This window comes from Mercenaria mercenaria, chromosome 2 (assembly GCF_021730395.1).
Source record: "Mercenaria mercenaria strain notata chromosome 2, MADL_Memer_1, whole genome shotgun sequence".
Classification (NCBI taxonomy): Eukaryota; Metazoa; Mollusca; class Bivalvia; order Venerida; family Veneridae; genus Mercenaria; species Mercenaria mercenaria.
In genome coordinates, this window is record NC_069362.1 from 27,987,459 (window position 1) to 28,007,193 (window position 19,735).

Sequence of the window (19,735 nt, forward strand, 5' to 3'; positions counted from 1 at the left end):
TCTGACCATGTTTCATGAAGATATAGTCATAAATATGACCTCTACAGTGTTAACAAGCTTTTCCTTTGATCTGGCCTGGTGACCTAGTTTTTAACCCCAGATGACCTAAAATCAAACTCTTCCAAGATTTTATTTAGGGTAACATTCTGACCAAGTTTCATTAAGATTGAGCCAAAACTGTAACCTCTAGAGTGTTAAAAAGCTTTTCCTTTGATCTGGCCTGGTGACCTAGTTTTTGACCCCAGATGACCCAATATCAAACTCGTCCAAGATTTTATTGAGGGTAACATTCTGACCAAGTTTCATTAAGATTGAGCCAAAACTGTAACCTCTTGAGTGTTAACAAGCTTTTCCTTTGATCTGGCCTGGTGACATAGTTTTTGACCCCAGATGACCCAATATCAAACTCGTCCAAGATTTTATTGAGGGTAACATTCTGACCAAGTTTCATTATGATTGGGCCAAAATTGTGACCTCTAGAATGTTAACAAGCTTTTCCTTTGATCTGACCTGGTGACCTAGTTTTTGATCCCAGATGACCCAATATCAAACTCGCCCAAGATTTTATTGAGGGTAACATTCTGACCAAGTTTCATTAAGATTGGACCAAAATTGTGGCCTCTAGAGTGTTAACAGTCAAATTGTTGACAATGGACGACGGATGACTGACGATGGACGGACGACGACGGACACAGGGCGATCACAAAAGCTCACCTTGAGCACTTTGTGCTAAGGTGAGCTAAAAATGGACAGAGACTCGTAACTTTTTCACTTAAAGATTCATGGTCGGCCCGGAGTGTGAACACATAGCCCTTTTCAAACGTCAGTCAAATAGTGTTCGCTATATACAAATTGTGTACGTTATACAAACCTCGGTTACAAGGAACTAGTTCGCTATACGGATATAAGGAACTTCGGTTATAAGGAACAATTTTTAGAGGTCCCAAGCTGTTACTTATAAGCGAGGTTTACTGTAGAAAACAAGGACCCAACTGTTGCCATACTTTAGATACCCTGGCCCCAGCTGTTGTCATGGTTGTTTTACAACAGCTGGAGCATGTTCTGTATCAATACTTTAGATAACAATGCCCCAACTATTGCCATGGTTGTGTGACAACCGCTATAGTATGGTCTGTATCAGTACTCTAGATACCAGGCCCCAACTGTTGTCGTGGTTGTGTTGCAACAGCTACATTATGGTCTGCATCATTACTTTAGATAACCAGACCCCAAATGTTGTCATGGTTGTGTTACAACAGCTGAAGCATTGTCTGTATCAGTACTATATATAACCAGACCCCAACTGTTGTCATGGTTGGGTAACAACAGTTAGAGCATGTTCTGTATAAGTACTATAGGTAAACATGCTCTGACTGTGGTCATGGTCTGGTACCAAGAGCCGGAGCATAATCTGTATCAGTACTAATGATAACCTGGCCCTAACTGATGTCATGATTGTGTAAGAATAGGTAGAGCGTGGTCTGTATTAGAACTATAGATAAACAGGCCCCACCAATTGTCAAGGTTGCGTTACAACAGCTGGAGCATGATATGTATCAGTCCTATAGATAAACATGCTCCGGCTGTTGTCATGATCCGGAAACAACAGCTGGAGCATGTTCTGTATCAATACTATAGATGAACATGCTCCGGATGTTGTCATGGTCCGGTTACAACAGCTACAGCATGGTCTGTATTAGTACTGTAGATACCTAGGACCCAACTTACCTCATGGTTGTGTTACAACAGCCAGAGGATGGTCCGTATCAGTACAATAACCTGCTACGGCTGTTGTCAAAGTTGCGTTACAACAGCTGGAGCATGATATGTATCAGAACTATAGATAAACATGCTCCGGCTGTTGTCATGATCCGGAAACAACATCTGGAGCATGGTCTGTATCAGTACTATAGATGAACAAGCTCCGGCTGTTGTCATGGTCCGGTTACAACAGCTACAGCATGGTCTGTATTAGTACTGTAGATACCTAGGACCCAACTTCCCTCATGGTTGTGTTACAACAGCCAGAGGATGGTCCGTATCAGTACAATAACCTGCTACAGTTGTTGTCATGGTCTGGAAGCAACAGATTGAGCAAGGTCTATATCAGTACAATAGATAAAGATGCTCCGGCTGTTGTCATGGATTGGTAAAAACAGACAGAGCATTGTTTGTATCAGTACTATAGATAACCAGGCCCTAACTGTTTTCATGGCTGTGTAACAACAGCTAGCGCATGGTATACATGAGCACTAGATGTAACCAGGCGCAGCTGTTTTTCATGTTCTGTTACAACAGCTGAGCATCTTCTATACAAGCACTATAGATAACAAGGCCCCAACTGTTGTCATGGTTGTGCTACAACAGGTGAGCATGTTCTGCATCACTACTTTAGATAACAAGGCCCCAACGGTTGTCATGTTGTGTAACAACAGTAAGAGCATGATCGATGTGGGTTCGAGCCTAACGCGGGGCGTTGAATTCTTCATGTGAGGAAACCATCAAGCTGGCTTACGGAAGGTCGGTTGTTCTACCCAGGTCCCCGCTCGAGATGAAATAATGCACGGAGGGTAACCTTGGGTCTTTCTCCACCATCAAAGCTGGAAAGTCGCCATATGACCTATAATTGTGTCGGTGCGACGTTAGACCCAACAAAATAAGTAAAATAAAGTAGGCGCATGATCTGTATCCGTAATATAGGTTAACATGCTCTGACTGTTGTCATGGTCCGGAACCAATAGACGCAGCATGGTCTGTATCATTGCTTAAGATAACCTGGCCCCAAGTGTTCTCATGGTTGTGTAAGAACAGGTAGAGCATGGTCTGTATTAGAACTATAGATAAACGCCCCAACAATTGTTAAGGTTGCGTTACAACAGCTGGAGCATGGTATGTATCAGTACTATATATAAACATTCTCCGGCTGTTGTCATGGTCCGGTAACAACAGCTACAGCATGATCTGTATCAGTATTGTAGATAACCAGGTCCCAACTATTGTCGTGGTTGTGTAACAACAGCTAGAATATGGTTTGTATCAGTACAATAAACCTGCTCCGGCTGTTGTCAGGGTCTGGTAGCAACAGCTAGAGCATGTTCTGTATCAGTACAATAGATAAACATGCTCCGCCTGTTGTCATTGACCGGTAACAACAGATAGAGCATGGTTTCCTTCAGTACTAAAAGTAACCAGGCCCAAATTGTTGTCGTGGTTGTGTAGCAACAGCTAGAGCATGGTTTGTACTAGGACTATAGACAACTAGGCCCGAAATGTTATCATGGTTGTGTTACAACAGCTAGAGGATCGTCTATATCAGCACTATAGATAAACAGGCCGCAACTATTGTCAGGTTTGTGTAACAACAGCTGGAGTACGGTCTGTATCAGTACTATAGATACTCAGGACCCAACTATTCTCATGGTTGTGTAACAACAATTAGATCATTGTTTGTATCAGTACTATAGATAAACATGCTCTGACTGTTGTCATGGTCCGATACCAACAGCCGGAGCATCTGTTTCAGTACTAAAGATAATTAGGCACCAACTGTTGTCATGGTTGTGTTACAACAGCTGGAGCATTGTCTGTATCAGAATCATACCATGCTGCAGATGCTATCACCGAACCATTACAAAAGACGGAGCATGGTTATCTATAGTACTCATATATATCATGCTGCAGATGTTATTACTGAACCATTGTAAAAGTCGGAGCATGGTTATCTATAGTACTCATATATACTATGCTCCATCTGTTGTTACCGAACCACAACAACAGTCAGAACATGTTTATCTGTAATACTGATATCGAGGGGTTATAGCCAGAACGGTATAAGTCCATTTTTCAAATAGTGGAGAGAAACAACAATGTTGTTATAATATGGGAAGACTACAAAAGGACTTCTCACAAATGAATAAGGTTTATAGTTAAAATTGTAATTTCAATCTGGCATACAACAAAATGCAAAATAATTAGAAGGTTCAAATGTGTTAAGTGCACTTAGTACTCTGAAAAATTGAAAAATAATGTTGATTTTATTGGATGCCATACTGTCACAAGTGCATTTATATAAAACTATCCAACCCTGTCATGACAGCTGTGTGAAGTTGGCTAAACAAACGACATTCGAAAATTTTGAATGTCGTCCATTGCGAGACATACGACATTCGAAAATTTTGAATGTCGTCCATTGCGCGACATACTTTGAATTTCGTTCAGTGTGCGACCTACGACATACGACATTCGAACTTTGACAAAAAAAATGAATGCGTTCAGTGTGTGACATACGACATTCGATCTTTGACAAAAAAAAATTGAATGTTGTTCAGTGTGCGACATACGACATTCGAAAAATGTTGAATGTCATGCAGAAAACGACATTGGACATAAGACATTCTAACTTTGACATAAAAATTTGAATGTCGTTCAGTGCACGACATTCGACATACGACATTTGAAAAAAGTTGAATGTCGTGCAAAAGGCGACATTTGACATACGACATTCGAACTTTGCAAAAAGAAAATATTGAATGTCGTTCAGAGTGCGACATACGACATTCGGAAAAATTTAAATGTCGTGCAAAAAACGAGATCAGACATACAACATTCGAACTTTGACAAAAAAATTGAATGTCGTTCAGTGTGCGACATACAACATACGACATTCGAAAATTATGAATGTCGCCCATAGCGCGACATACGACATTCGAACTTTGACCAAAAAATTAAGACATTGGACATACGACATTCGAACTTTGACAAAAAAAATGAATGTCGTTCAGTGCGCCACATACGACATACGACATTCAAAAATTTTGAATGTCGTCCGTTGCGCGACATACGACATACGACATTCGAGTTTGACAAAAAAATTGAATGTCGTTCAGTGCGCGCCATACGACATTTGAAAAAAAGTTGACTGTTGTACAAAAATTAACATTGGACATACGACATTCGAACTTTGACAGAAAAAATTGAATGTCTTATTTTGCACGACATTCAATTTTCTCGAATGTCGTATGTCATGCACTGAACGACATTCAATTTTTTTGTCAAAGATCGAATGTCGTATGTCGTATGTCGCGCAACGGACGACATTCAAAATTTTTGAATGTCGTATGTCGTATGTGGCGCACTGAACGACATTCATTTTTGTTGTCAAAGTTCGAATGTCGTATGTCCAATGTCTTTTTTTGCATGACATTCAACTTTTCTCGAATGTCGTATGTCGTATGTCGTGCACTGAACGACATTCAAACATTTTGGTCAAAGTTCGAGTGTCGTATGTCGCGCAATGGACGACATTCAAAATTTTCGGATGTCGTATGTCGCCCAATGAATGACATTCAAAATGTTCGAAGGTCGTATGTCGTATGTCGCGCAATGGACGACATTCAAAATTTTCGAATGTAGTATGTCGCGCAATGGACGACATTCAAAATTTTCGAATGTCGTATGTCGTTTGTTTAGCCAACTTCACACAGCTCCCTATGACATGATTTACAAAGACTAAGGAAATATGTGCACTTTGTACAAATAGAAATGTTGAGTAAAAGGTGTATAAAATTACAGATTATGTTTAAACTTGTATAACAATTACACCACACAAAGCTTCAACAATCTATTCTAGATATTTGTAAAAGAATGTTTTCCCATCTGTGTCTAGTATATAGTACCTCTTAAAACAAAACAACTCTTTTGTAGTTTTAACAACTATTCAATATCAGAGTTATCACTTACTTCCAACATGTCTGGTTCTGATAGGCAGTCTCTGGCTGCTTTTTCAGAATGAATATTCTTGAAGTACTGATGGAATTTTGAAGATATTGTTCCACCAGAACAAAGCTAGAGAAGGTCCTTCCTTTTTTATATAATGGAACGTTTTGCATTGTAGATCGGCAGTAAATCAGATTTTATAGAAGCTCCTTTTCTTGATGATTTCAGTTTTATACAGTGGAAATGTAGGCCATAGAAACATATTCATTTCAAGGTTTACCTTCTGTAAATTTGAACCTTTTAGTTTTTTCCACTTTTCTGTCCCTTTTTATCTTAGCATTTTTGGAATTCATACGTTGCAATGCTCTTTATTGAAAAAAAACTCTCACTGGTAAATGTGCTACAACAACAGCCAGAACAAGGTTATTTGTAATACCGACATATACCGTGCTCTTCCTGTGCATTTCAAACCATGACAACAGTTAGGGCATGGTTATCTATAGTACTCATATTTACCTTGATTCAGCAGTTGTTATCGAACCACAACAACAGCCAGAACATAATCATCTGTAATATTTGTTACCAAACCATGACAACACTTATTTACCGTCATCCAGCATATATTACATAACAACAGCCAGAACATGTTTATCTGTGATACTGATATATACCATGCTCTTCCTGTTGTTACCAAACCATGACAACAGTTAGGGCATGATAATGTATAGTACTCATATTTATCGTCATCCAGCAGTTGTTATGGAACTACAACAACAGCCGGAACATGGACATCTCTAATAATGATATTTACCATGCTCTTCCTGTTGTTACCAAACCATGACAACAGTTGGGGCATGGTTATCTATAGTACTTATTTTACCATGCTCCACTGTTGTTACTGAACCACTAACAAACACCATAAAATGGTTAACTGTAATACGATATTTACCATGCTCTCCTTTGTTACCAAACCATGACAACATTTGGTGCATGGTTATCTATAGTACTCATATTTGCCATGCTCCCACTGTTGTTACTGAACCACAAGAACAGCCAGAACATGGTCATCTGTAATACTGATATATACCATGCTCTTCCTGTTGTTACAAAACCTTGACAATAGTTAGGGCATGGTTATCTATAGTGCTCATATTTACCATGCTCCCACTGTTGTTACTGAACCATAACAACAGCCAGAACATGGTCATCTCTAATACTGATATTTACCATGCTCTTCCTGTTGTTACCAAACCAAGACAACAGTTGGGGCACGGTTATCTATAATACTTATATTTACCATGCTCCCACTGTTGTTACTGAACCAAAACAACAGCCAGAACATGGTTAACTGTAATACTGATATATACCTTGCTCTTCCTGTTGATACCAAACCATGACAAAAGTTAGGGCATGGTTAGCTTTAGTACTCATATTCACCATGCTCCCACTGTTGTTACTGAACCACAAAAATAGCATGAACATGGTTATCTGTAATACTGATATATGCCATGCTCTTCCTGTTGTTCCAAAATCATGATAACAGTTAGGACATGCTTATCTATAGTACTCATATTTACCGTCATCCAGCAGTTGTTATAGAACCACAACAACAGCCAGAACATGGCCATCTTTAATACTGATATATACATTGCTCTTCCTGTTGTTACCAAACCATGACAACAGTTAGGGCATGGTTATCTATAGTACTCATATATATCGAAAGACAACAACAGCCAGGACATATTTATCTGTAATACTGATATAAACTATGCTCTTCATGTTGTTACCAAACCATGACATCTGTTAGGGCATGGTTATGTATAATACACATATTTACCGTCATCCAGCAGTTGTTATCGTACCACAACAACAGCCAGAACATGGTCATCTGTTAAACTGATATTTACCATGCTCCCACTGTTGTTACCAAACCATGACATCAGTTGGGACATTGTTATCTATAGTACTTATATTTACCATGCTCCCACTGATGGTACTGAACCACAACAACAGCCAGAGCATGGTCATCTGTAATACTGATATATACCATGCTCTTCCAGTTGTTACCAAACCATGACAACAGATGGGTCATGATTATCTATAGTACGCATATATACCGTGCTCCTGCTGTTCCTACCAAACCACGACTGTCACAAAGGTCAAATTATGGTTAACTAGAGTATTGATATATATCATGCTCTAGCTGTTGTTACCATACCGTGACAATAGTTGGGGCATGGTTATTTTTAGTACGCATATATACCCTGGCTTAAGCTGTTGCAAAATACATTTGGGTCATAGTAAACTATAGTACTGATATATATTATGCTTCATTTGTCAAAACGAAGTGAAAAGTTAGGGTATAGTACTCATATATACCGTACTTAATCTGTTGCTACCGAACCATAACTACAGTTGGGTCATACTTAACGATAGTGCTGATAAATTCTATGTTCTACCTGCTGTTACTAAGCCATGATAACAGTATCGGCATGGTTATTTATAGAACCTATATGGACCGTGCACAAACTGTTGCTACAAAACCATCACTACAGATTTGGCATGGATAACTATAGTTCTGATATTTTACAAGCCCCAGCTGATGCAACAGAAACACGACAACGGTTGGAGCATGGTGAACTATAGTAATGATATCTGGAAGTAGCTAGGGGCCCGGTTACCCGACAACTAGACCCGGAGTCTAGAGGTCCTGTTACCGGGCCACTAGACAATGCACAGGACATGCTATAGATCTGGTAATCAATATGAATACTGAGAATTACAAAGAGCAACAAATATTTTATCTATATAAATGGTTGATGATTTTAAAAGTTTGTTCTCGTATTTTTCTCATTGCTTTAATGTTTAGATGTATGGTAACTCACAGGAAACAGAAGCATTTATATTGTTCAATCCCGGAGAAAAATACGATTGCAGATTCGGCAAATAATTAGTAGTAACATGTACGCCGAGATCGCAAGCTTTGGTTATTGTTCTCTTTTTGTTTTTTTCTTCTCGGGACTGATGAATAAAAATGATAAACTCCATACGTTTTCTTCAGTATTTAAAAAAGTTTTGTTCAATAGTTGTTTAATTCGTTTTACTGTTTGAGTAAATGAATAACAGTGACTACCGAAAATCGCTGTTAAAATTTCATATTCATCATATGCGTCGAACCTGAGTGAGAGCTTATTATATACTCAGCGTCACTGAAAAGTTACCACGTAATATATACCTCTTTACTATTTTATACAATATCGACGTCACCTTTTCATGGCCTGTGCGCGTCTATTACTCATAGACCCTGTCTGATCATGTCTCCTAACCCATTTCATGACTGTCAGTGAGAACAGCATATACGACGTGCACTTTCGCGACATGAAAGTTCAGCGTCAACCATGCCAATGCCTGATGGCGTTTATCGTGCCTTAAACGTGGCATTCTTAGCAAGGATATTCTGTTTTTTTTAACGTATTCCTTTGAATCTGTCGACTAACTTTCAAGTGCGGTGATGATTTGAGATAGAAATTCGTACATGTCGGCATTGCTGTGAAAAAGTCATTTTGCACGTGCAGCCCTTGCCTCAAATGAAGTTAATCGAATTTGACAAATCTTTACACCAGTGACGACTCAGCTGCGTCAAAAATGTAGTCCTGTTATACTTTTAACACAGTCCAGTTCGATTTTTAAAATATAAGGGCCATTAGTGGTAACTTTTCAGTGACGTTGAGTATATATATAAAATTTACAAAAACAAACGTAATAAAAACTTTTTGACAACTAATCATAACGTTTACCAGCAATTGCCTTATAGAGCTCTACACTGTATTACAGTACATGATAGTACATGTATATTAATTTGTCGAAATTGCGATCGTATTTTTTCCCATCATATAAAATAATAAATACCTATTTCCTGTGACTAACCATGTATTTAAAACAAATTTTGAAATCATCGTTCGTTTTTAAGATAAAATATATAGTATCCGACATCTTTTTTTATCAAATTTTATACCGTTCTCAGTATTCTTACTGATTACCGGACTTCTAGCCTGCCCTCTACTGGTTATCTAGAGGTCCGGTTACTGGACCCCTAGTCACTTTCATGATATATACCAAGCACCAGCTGTTAATATCTAACCAGGACAACAGTCAGAGCATGGTTATCTAAAATACTCATGTATACCATGTTCCAGCTGATGTTTTTGAAGCACGAAAATATGCGGAGATATCTATGAAAGTCACAGATACCATGGCCCCAGCCGTAGCTATCGAACTACGAGAACACTTAGGGCATTGTTTACTGTACTGATACAAAACCATGCTTGTCTGCACTTAACTTAAGGCCTCAACAGACGGTAGGTTCTAGTTGTACAACACTAATTATCTCAAAGATGTACAATTTTAAATTTGTACATTTGTCAAATACAGACAGTATTCCACTTCCATATAAAACTCAGATTTACCTAGTTAACATAGTGATCAATGATATTTCCTTTCAAAGTCTATTGCAATTAGAGAAACCGTTAGTGAACAACATGGACCAGACTGCACGGATGCTGGTCGGAAACGCACTGTGTTTGTTTTCTCATGGTGCGGCCCAAATCATTTAACTTTTTAGTGTCACCCTTTTTCCATTATGCATTGGAAGCCATCTTATATTCAGATTTGTGTTTATTATTTGGGAAATTATTTCTGGAATTTAATTCACCTGCCTCTTATCAACTAATTATTTACCAATGTGTTGCTTGTCAACGTGGGTGGTACGTAAGGCTAAAGTTACGAAATAGAACATGTCCTTATTTGTAACACATGGTTATATTTGGCTGTACATGTTAAATTTTATTGTTAAAATTTAAAGGATTTAATTTAAATGTTAAATTAACAAAAACCTACCGTCTGTTGAGGCTTACTGTTTCTGAATACTTCTGAAAACAGTCGGTGAATGTTTACTATTGTTATATAAAATGTTATATAGCAGTTTCATTTCAATCACTATTGCAGTTAAAACCACTATCAACATACTTCATTACTTGTGCGGCTTCGGGTCTGACACTAGTGAACATTGCACTCTGACAATCATATTCTTTACTTTCGACAAACTGTTCGAACTGTTTACTGGATCTTGTTTCCGATATGATTTGACGTTGAATATTCAAAGTCATCAATGACATTTTTGCTTGCTCTATTGATACAACTGAACCATAATATGAATCTCTCTTCCAAAAGAATTCCTTATCTCATTCCATGATGATCGAAACCGGAAACGGACAATTTATCTAAAAATATTTCTAATGGGATCCTTCATGTACGGGCTAATTTTAGATGGGCTATTTTTACACGATAATTACACATGCGCACTTTGCAACCATGCGCGGCCTGTTGTCGTGATTTTGTTATTTTTGTTTGTTTGTTTTGGGTTTCACGCCATTTTCAACAGTATTTCAGATTTTGTTATTTTATATAACATGTGTGAAAGAGACGAGTTTTCAAAGATTTTTAAATGCGGACAGTGAGCTTGAATATCTAATGCTTGCTGGGAGGGCATTCCAAAACTTCTGACACAATACTTTACTGTTCGACTCCTCGGTACAACCAAAGACACCGGGCCATTTGCCGACCTTAAGTCTCTACGAGGCTTGTACATGTCAAGCATATCGACAATGTACTTGGGAGATTCATTGTGCATGGCTTTGTATATAAGTGTCAAGATTTTGAACTCAATTCGGTGCTGAACCGGAAGCCAAGACTGGTGTGATGTGATTGTATCGCGGAGTCTTGGTTATGATGCGGGCCGCTGTGTTTTGTACACATTGAAGTTTCTGCAGTGTGTCTTTGGACATTCCATACAGCAGCGAGTTACAGTAGTCTTCTTTCGATGTAACCAGAGAGTTCACAAGAGACTTGGTAGCATCAGCTGTGATGTACTGCCTAATGTGGCCTATTTGCCCAAGTTGTGCATAACTAGCTCTACACAGAGAGTTAACATGCTGTGTCATGACCATGTTTGAATCCATTCTAGCACCGAGATTCTTCACACAAATTGTTGTTTAATCCGAGAGGGTCCTACTTTCACGAAGATATCTTCGGGTATTTTTGTGTGATTTGTGTGAAACAAAATGACCTCAGTTTTGTCAGTATTGAGCTTCGGCATCTTCTGAAGCATCCAAAAGACTATGTCGTTGAGACAGATCTCAATTCGAGATAGGACTTCATGTTGGTAGGAAATATTTTTTGGCTTAAACGACAAGTATGGTTGTGAGTCATCAGCATAAAAGTGATGATTCAGTCCATGGCTTCTGCAGATCCAAAAATAAAAGAGAGAATTTTTTTGTTCTTTCAGGTTTTTATGTTTCTTGATATTTTCTTTTAGTATCCTGCCGCCCAAGATCACCACCATATTTCTCTCAACCCAATATTTGTTAACAGCTTTAGTTAATTAAGTTACTTGAGATTGTCCGCTTTTCTTTTTTCACTTTGAAATATTTTTGTCACTTTGAAGTGTTAATAAGTTTTTCTCACTCATCGAGATCCCGCTCACTAAAAATGCACGTTCAGGATACGTTCTTGTTTAAATTTTCAACTTTGTGGAGTGCTTTGTTGTCTGTAACTCGTATTACCTATAACTCGAGCTTCATATTTGATTATTCCCAATAACATTTGAATTACTCAACAGATTTGTTTCAGACTTTAAGGAGCTGTTCCTCCTCATTATTGCTACTGTAGTTTATACGGCTGATGAAAGTGACACCAGTATGTTATGAAATATGACTGATTTTCTAATTTATACTTAAATCCGATTCCGTCAGGAACGTAATTTGAGAGCTAATGTCTGCATTAACTACCGTTTATCATAATAAACGTCGTAAGCACACCATGGAGTTAATATATGCACGAAGTGCGAATGGGACGTCTTATAGAGAAACGTGGTTAAAAACCCAATTATCTACAGGAGTATAGACCCATGTCCAATTTTCCATTCATTTCAAAGTTGAAAAAGTTATTCGACGCCGCCCTGAAGGCGGTGTCGAGTATATGGGATACACTTCTATTTCGGACCCTGTAAAGATGGTAATGAATAGTTTCAGAGTGATAAACTGAACACAGTGAATAGTTTGTAAAAGGATCAACGATATTGCACAATACATTTTAGTGAATAAACAAAAAAATGGCAAAAAGAAAACATAAAAAATGTATGTAATGCAACTTATTATGTGATTTAAAACAATGCTATCTGTCTTTCCTCTCGATATTTGTAGAGCAGAACATATTTTTTTATTTACAATTTCGTCAAAAATGTTGATCCGATTTATTGATAAGGGAGGTTACTCTGTAAGTCTAGTTTTCTATTTCTATTCTTAGCATGACCTACTTACCTATCTCATTTTCTATAAATAGAACACACCGTAGATATACCATACTGCATGTATGTATGTATGTATGTATGTATGTATACTGCTTGACGCCCCTTTCGGGTATAACTAGCAGGTGCGCGTCTGTGCCAGAATAAAAGTTAAAAGAATGACAGTAAGATGTCAAAAGGAAGACAGTGCAAGATAAAAATGTATTAACAAGAGTAAAATCAGGATAAAACAGGGTGTGGTCACTTAATAGTAGTGGGATGCGTTAACAGCATTTCTGAAATGTTCAGGATCAGGCTGATTAACGATCAGGGGTTGCAGTTGATTCCATAGGGTAACGGTGTATGGAAAGAAAGAGAACTTAAAAACATTAATGTTTGTACGGATCTGCCTAAGGGAGTGGTCGTGCATATGACGTGTTCGTCTCAATGGCTGCACTAGATATGGAGGAATTGGAATGGCTACGTAACCATGAACGATTTTGTAAAACATGAAAAGTCTAGCAATTGTCCGCCGGTCCTCGATTGTCTGCAAACTGAGATCATTTAACATGTTTGTTACACTATCATAATATGTATATTGACCCTTTACCCACCTGACTGCTCTTCTTTGCACCATTTCTATTTTATGTATGTTTTTTTGTGTGTGTGGTGACCATACCGTAGAGGCGTACTGTAGTTGTGGCCTAACTAGAGTCTTGTAGGAGGTTTCTTTAATATTTTGGTTTTTGACTGGGAGGTTTCTGCGTAAGAAACCCAGTGATTTGTTTGCATTGTTTGTGATTCTATCTACATGTGTGTTCCAGGAGAGATTATTTGCTATATCTACCCCTAGATACTTTGCACTTGAGACCACTTCCAGGATTTGACCGTGTAAAATGTAGTTATGTGTATTTCTTTCTGTTTTTTGTTATGTTCATGACCTGACATTTGCTGGGATTGAACAACATACTGCAACGCGTGAATCGCATGGACAAGGGAGCGTGCGTGTATTTTACAATAATCCTGCAGTAAACTTCGAAGAGAATATTAAAACAAGAGGGCCAAGATGGCCCTAGGTCGCTCACCTAAGAAACACTCCATAACAGTGTAAAACATATTTGACCTAGTGATTTCATGGAAACAAATATTCTGACCAATTTTCATTAAGATTGGACCAAAAAATTGGTCTCTTGCGATAAAACAAGCATTTTCTTAGATATGACCTAGTTTTTGACCCTAGATGACCCATGTTCAAACTCGACCTAGATTTTATCAAAGCAATCATTTTGACCAAAATTCATGAAGATCAACTGAAAAATACAGCCTCTATCACATACAGAAGTTTTTTCTTTGATTTGACCAAGTGACGTAGTTTTTGACCTTAGATGACCCATATTCAAATTCGACCTAGATTTCATTAAGGCAATCAACCTGACCAAATTTCATAAATATCAACTGAAAAAAACAGTCTCTATCGCATACACAAGATTTTTCTTTAATTTGACCTAGTGACCTAGTTTTTGACCTCAGATAACCCATATTCAAAACCGACCTTTTTTTTATCAAGGCAATCACTCTGACCAAATTTCATGAAGATCAATTGAAAAATACATCCTCTATTGCATACACAATGTTTTTCTTCGAGTTGACCTAGTGACCTAGTTTTTGACCCCAGATGACCCATTTTTGAAATCAGCCTAGATTTTATCAAGGTAATCATTCTGGCTAAATTTCATGAAGATCAGTTGAAAAATACAGCCTCTATTGCATACACAAGGTTTTTCTTTGATTTGACCTAGTGACCTAGTTTTCGACCCAAGATGACCCATTTTCGAACTTGGTCTAAATTTCATCAAGGCAATCATTCTGACCAAAATTCATGAAGATCAATTGAAAAAAACCGCCTCTATCGCATACACAAGGTTTTTACGTGATATGACCTAGTGACCTAGTTTTTGACCCCAGATGACCCATTTTCGAACTCGGCCTAGATTTCATCAAGGCAATCATTCTGACCAAAATTCATGAAGATCAATTGAAAAATACCGCCTCTATCGCATACACAAGGTTTTTCTTTGATTTGACCTAGTGACCTAGTTTTTGACCCGAGATGACCCATTTTCGAACTCAGCCTAGATTTCATCAAGGCAATCATTCTGACTTAATTTCATGAAGATCAATTGAAAAATACAGCCTCTATCGCATACACAAGGTTTTTCTTTGATTTGACCTAGTGACCTAGTTTTTGACCCGAGATGACCCATTTTCGAACTCGGCCTAGATTTCATCAAGGTTATCATTCTGACCAATATTCATGAAGAAGAATTGAAAAATACAGCCTCTATCGCATACACAAGGTTTTTCTTTGATTTGACCTAGTGACCTAGTTTTTGACCCGAGATGACCCATTTTCGAACTCGGCTTAGATTTCATCAAGGTTATTATTCTGACCAATATTCATGAAGATTAATTGAAAAATACCACCTCTATCGCATACACAAGGTTTTTCTTTGATTTGACCTAGTTTTTGACCCGAGATGACCCATTTTCGAACTCGGCCTAGATTTCATCAAAGTTATCATTCTGACCAACATTCATGAAGATTAAATGAAAAATACAGTCTCTATCGCATACACAAGGGTTTTCTTTGATTTGACCTAGTGACCTATTTTTTGATCCGAGATGACCCATTTTCGAACTCAGCCTAGATTTCATCAAGGTTATCATTCTGACCAATATTCATGAAGATTAATTGAAAAATACCACCTCTATCGCATACACAAGGTTTTTCTTTGATTTGACCTAGTGACCTAGTTTTTGACCCCAGATGACCCATTTTCGAACTCGGCCTAGATTTCATCAAAGTTATCATTCTGACCAATATTCATGAAGATTAAATGAAAAATACAGTCTCTATCGCATACACAAGGTTTATCTTTGATTTGACCTAGTGACCTAGTTTTTGACCCGAGATGACCCATTTTCGAACTCAGCCTAGATTTCATCAAGGTTATCATTCTGACCAATATTCATGAAGATTAATTGAAAAATACAGCCTCTATCGCATACACAAGCTAAATGTTGACAGACGACGGACGACAGACGACAGACGACGGACGCCGGACATCGAGCGATCAGAAAAACTCACCTGAGCATTGCTCAGGTGAGCTAAAAAATATATGGAAAATTACAATTTGCCTGCATAAAAATTCCTTAGAAAAAAACGTATTTACAAAGTAAATAAAGGAATCAATAAGCATAGATATGTTGAAATGAACGAAAGAAGTGCCGCTGTTAACTTATTTTTAACCTTTTGTCTTATTTTCTTTGTTGATAGGTACACTTTTGCAAATTCCTATTTCTATTTGGTTTTTTTTCTTTGTTTGTTTGTTTTCTTTTTTCTTTCATTTTTTTGCTTATGTGTCATATAGATCTACTCATTGTTTACAGATATACACTGTCAACTAAGGTGGCTAAAGAGCATTTGGCTGAATTTGTCAGTGACAAGTTAATACTTCTTTAAATGTGGTTAGATCGAAATATCAAAAGCCATGGGACCATAACTTATCAAAGCATCAGTGACTTTAAAATAGAATTCATTGTTGAATTTATATGTTCATTGATCTTATATGACTAGTCAGTTGCTCTGGTTTTATTATATCTTGTTACTTGCTTCTTTTTTTCTTTTTTGTTTTTAATTTAATAGATAGTTTTTGTATTTGTCCATTCCTGACAAAAAAAATGAAAATAAAATAAAAAAACATTTTCATTGAAATATTTTCTACACTTTGGCAGTGGGTTATTATGCTTGCTAAATTTCTTGTAATATTAGATTTGAATCTAGACACTGACATACTCCTAGTAACCGTACAGTTCAACGAGGACTTCAGGTTTATCGTTCGTCCGGAAAAAAAAAGAATTCTATGATATTCAAAAGTATATAAGAAAGATTCATGCTTTGTGAATAGGGGCAATATAGAGATTATTTATGTTATATCATTCTTTTCTTGGACAAAAGTTTTGGTTGTTTTTGGCAACGGAAACAGTAAATTGCAGTGTATAATCTGCATTCTGAAATCTTTAATGTATGTGACTAAGGTCCATAAAACTTAATCAGTAAATAGAAAACACTCATTACATTACATGATAATAAAAATAATGGTTTCTGTGAGCCACAACTTTTCACAGGAGGTAACCTTAGTGAAATAATTACTTTAATTTTGTATGTAAAGGGGCCACCTACTCGCAATGTTAATGTCATTTCAGGTAGATGATTTGTATTACATGGTAAAACTTTTCTATCATGTTTATTCTTCATGTTTTAAACAGTTTATAACATATATTGTTTTATGTGCTAATGTTGATAACTTGTAGTCAGTCAGACTAATAAAGTAATGATTAGATGATTTCTCATATTGCAATAAATGTACTTCAGACACAACACTTGGCGGCGTCTTTGATGCTTGCATCAATGAATTTCCTTGTAGATACCTGTATAGAGCGGCATGAGGGGCTGTAGTCTGTATACAAAAAATTTCACCTAACCGAGTCGGCTCTAATGAAACGGTAGGTGGCAATTTCATTTCAACTGGCGATCTAAGTTTTACACATTTGAAGTGAAATATTGGGAGTTTTGTAGATGTATTATGTCTACTTTAGACAACTCTATTCTTTGATTTACAGACATGTTTTAGTGTGAAACAAGTGTGGTTAGAATTTAATTAAGTCATGATATAGTTCAGAATTTAGCTTTACAAGTGAAAATTAAACAAACAAATTGTGTTGAGATATTCGGTATGTACTTTGAACTAAGTACCATATAAAATTTTGTATTGCAATGTCCAGTGGCTTAAACTCACAGGGGAAAGTACATCTTAAACAAACAAACAAAATCTGTTAAATTTAAAACTAACTTTATATATATATATATCAAACATGTGATGATTGCGCTAAGAGTTATAGTCCGGCACGTGTACCCACGTACCAGTATTTGCAAATTATTGTTTAACAGAAAATTTCCTTCAATACTAGCATTAGCAAAGCTATTGTATTGATGAAATATGAAAAATTAATGACAAGAGGAAGTTCGTTTTAAAATTCATTCCGTTACAAATATCCGACATAGCGTTAATGTTGTTACTCTCAAAAATATGCCGAACTTCGCGGCGTATCTTCTTTTACATCTATTATTCTTAAAATTCCTTTTAACAGCTGCAAAGATTTCCTTTGGACAAAACAGAGCTAAGTTATACACCATTTAAGATATATTGACGTTCTTGCAAGCTACACATTCTTTTCTTGCCATCTATCATTATAACATATTTCTTTAAATTCTCTTTAATAGCTGCAAGATATTGTTTAGATAACGCTTTTGTAACATTTATAAACACAAAATAAAGTACAAAAAGTTCATAATTTGAAAATTACTTAACCTACAATTATACTTTCGCGCATTGCACAGTCCCTTTTGCCAACTATCTTTGTTTTTCATTTTATCAAAAAATTGAGATTGACGGAATCTATTCTTATAATCCCTTCCTCTAAAAGCCGATGACATATAAAAAATAAAGCTCATATCAAAAATGAGAATTTTTAGAATCTGAATTAATGTATATGACATGTATGTACTTACCTCCGTAGTAGAGTGCACTAAAGTAAAGTATAGATTGTATATTCATAATGAATATAAGTCAACACTATGATTCGTTTACAATATTACGTTTTTGTATTAGACTCCTAACTGTGCTTGAAACATCATATCAGTACAATAACAAGTTGCGGTGTGAATTCAACAATGCAATTCTTAATGCATCCCGCTAAGCAAGAGATTGATTTGTGACTTCTTCCGCTCGTCTGTAATGTTTGACATAATACTCGCACTGGTACAAGAATGTGTGTGGTGGCCTTTAAGGCACTGAGGGGAAAAATCGCACCGAAAACAATTATGTTTTATCAAGGTACCGATGAATATGCGAAAATAACTAAAATATTGAAATGACCCATTGTTTCCAGTATATACAAGATATTCTATTATAATGTTTTACATGTATTTTTGTAGCAGCAAGACTAATGAAATTGACAGGACTTTGATTACTTTCACCAGAAAAGTGTTAGCTCTTTTGGTCAGATTGGGTATTTCTGTTTTCACGGACTGCTAGACATATACATGATAACATTTTACCAATATTTTGTAGATTCTGTTAATAATGTTTTGTTGGTGGTATCAAGATTGTTCTTTCCCCATACATTCCAAGTTTCATATAAGAGGTCATTTAGCTTTCGGGAGCTACTGAAAAACATTATTTAATTGGCGAAAAAAAGCAAATATTAGAAAGTGGGGTTATTGTTATGATCAGTTTATTAGAAAATACAATGGTATTCACTGGTCAAATTCTTTGCATTGCTTTCAAAGTGGCTAATGAACATTTGATTGGATATAAAGTACAACTAAATTACATCTGTGTTACGTCTTATTTTATTGTAAGATGGAGCACTTTCAAAACATTTTACATAGATCTGTATACATGCTCCGTTAAAGGCAACATTATCTGAAACCATTGAAACAGTACCTAATAACTTACTATATAATAGCAGTTTCCAAAGTAGGAGTAAAATCGCCTAGATGAGCTTTAATCAAAGCGGCCAGACAGATTGACTTCATGCGAAATATCGGCATTC

The 19,735-nt window shown here is 36.7% G+C and overlaps 1 long non-coding RNA gene across 1 annotated transcript in view; it reads right to left on the bottom strand.

Moving 5' to 3' along the window:
* LOC128552299 (uncharacterized) overlaps positions 1-18,823 on the bottom strand; it is a 51,082-nt gene extending 32,259 nt beyond the window's left edge. Inside the window, exon 1 of the long non-coding RNA XR_008369032.1 lies at positions 18,690-18,823. This is a non-coding gene — a long non-coding RNA (uncharacterized LOC128552299). The remainder of the gene's footprint in view (positions 1-18,689) is intronic.
* Positions 18,824-19,735: the final 912 nt, after the last annotated feature.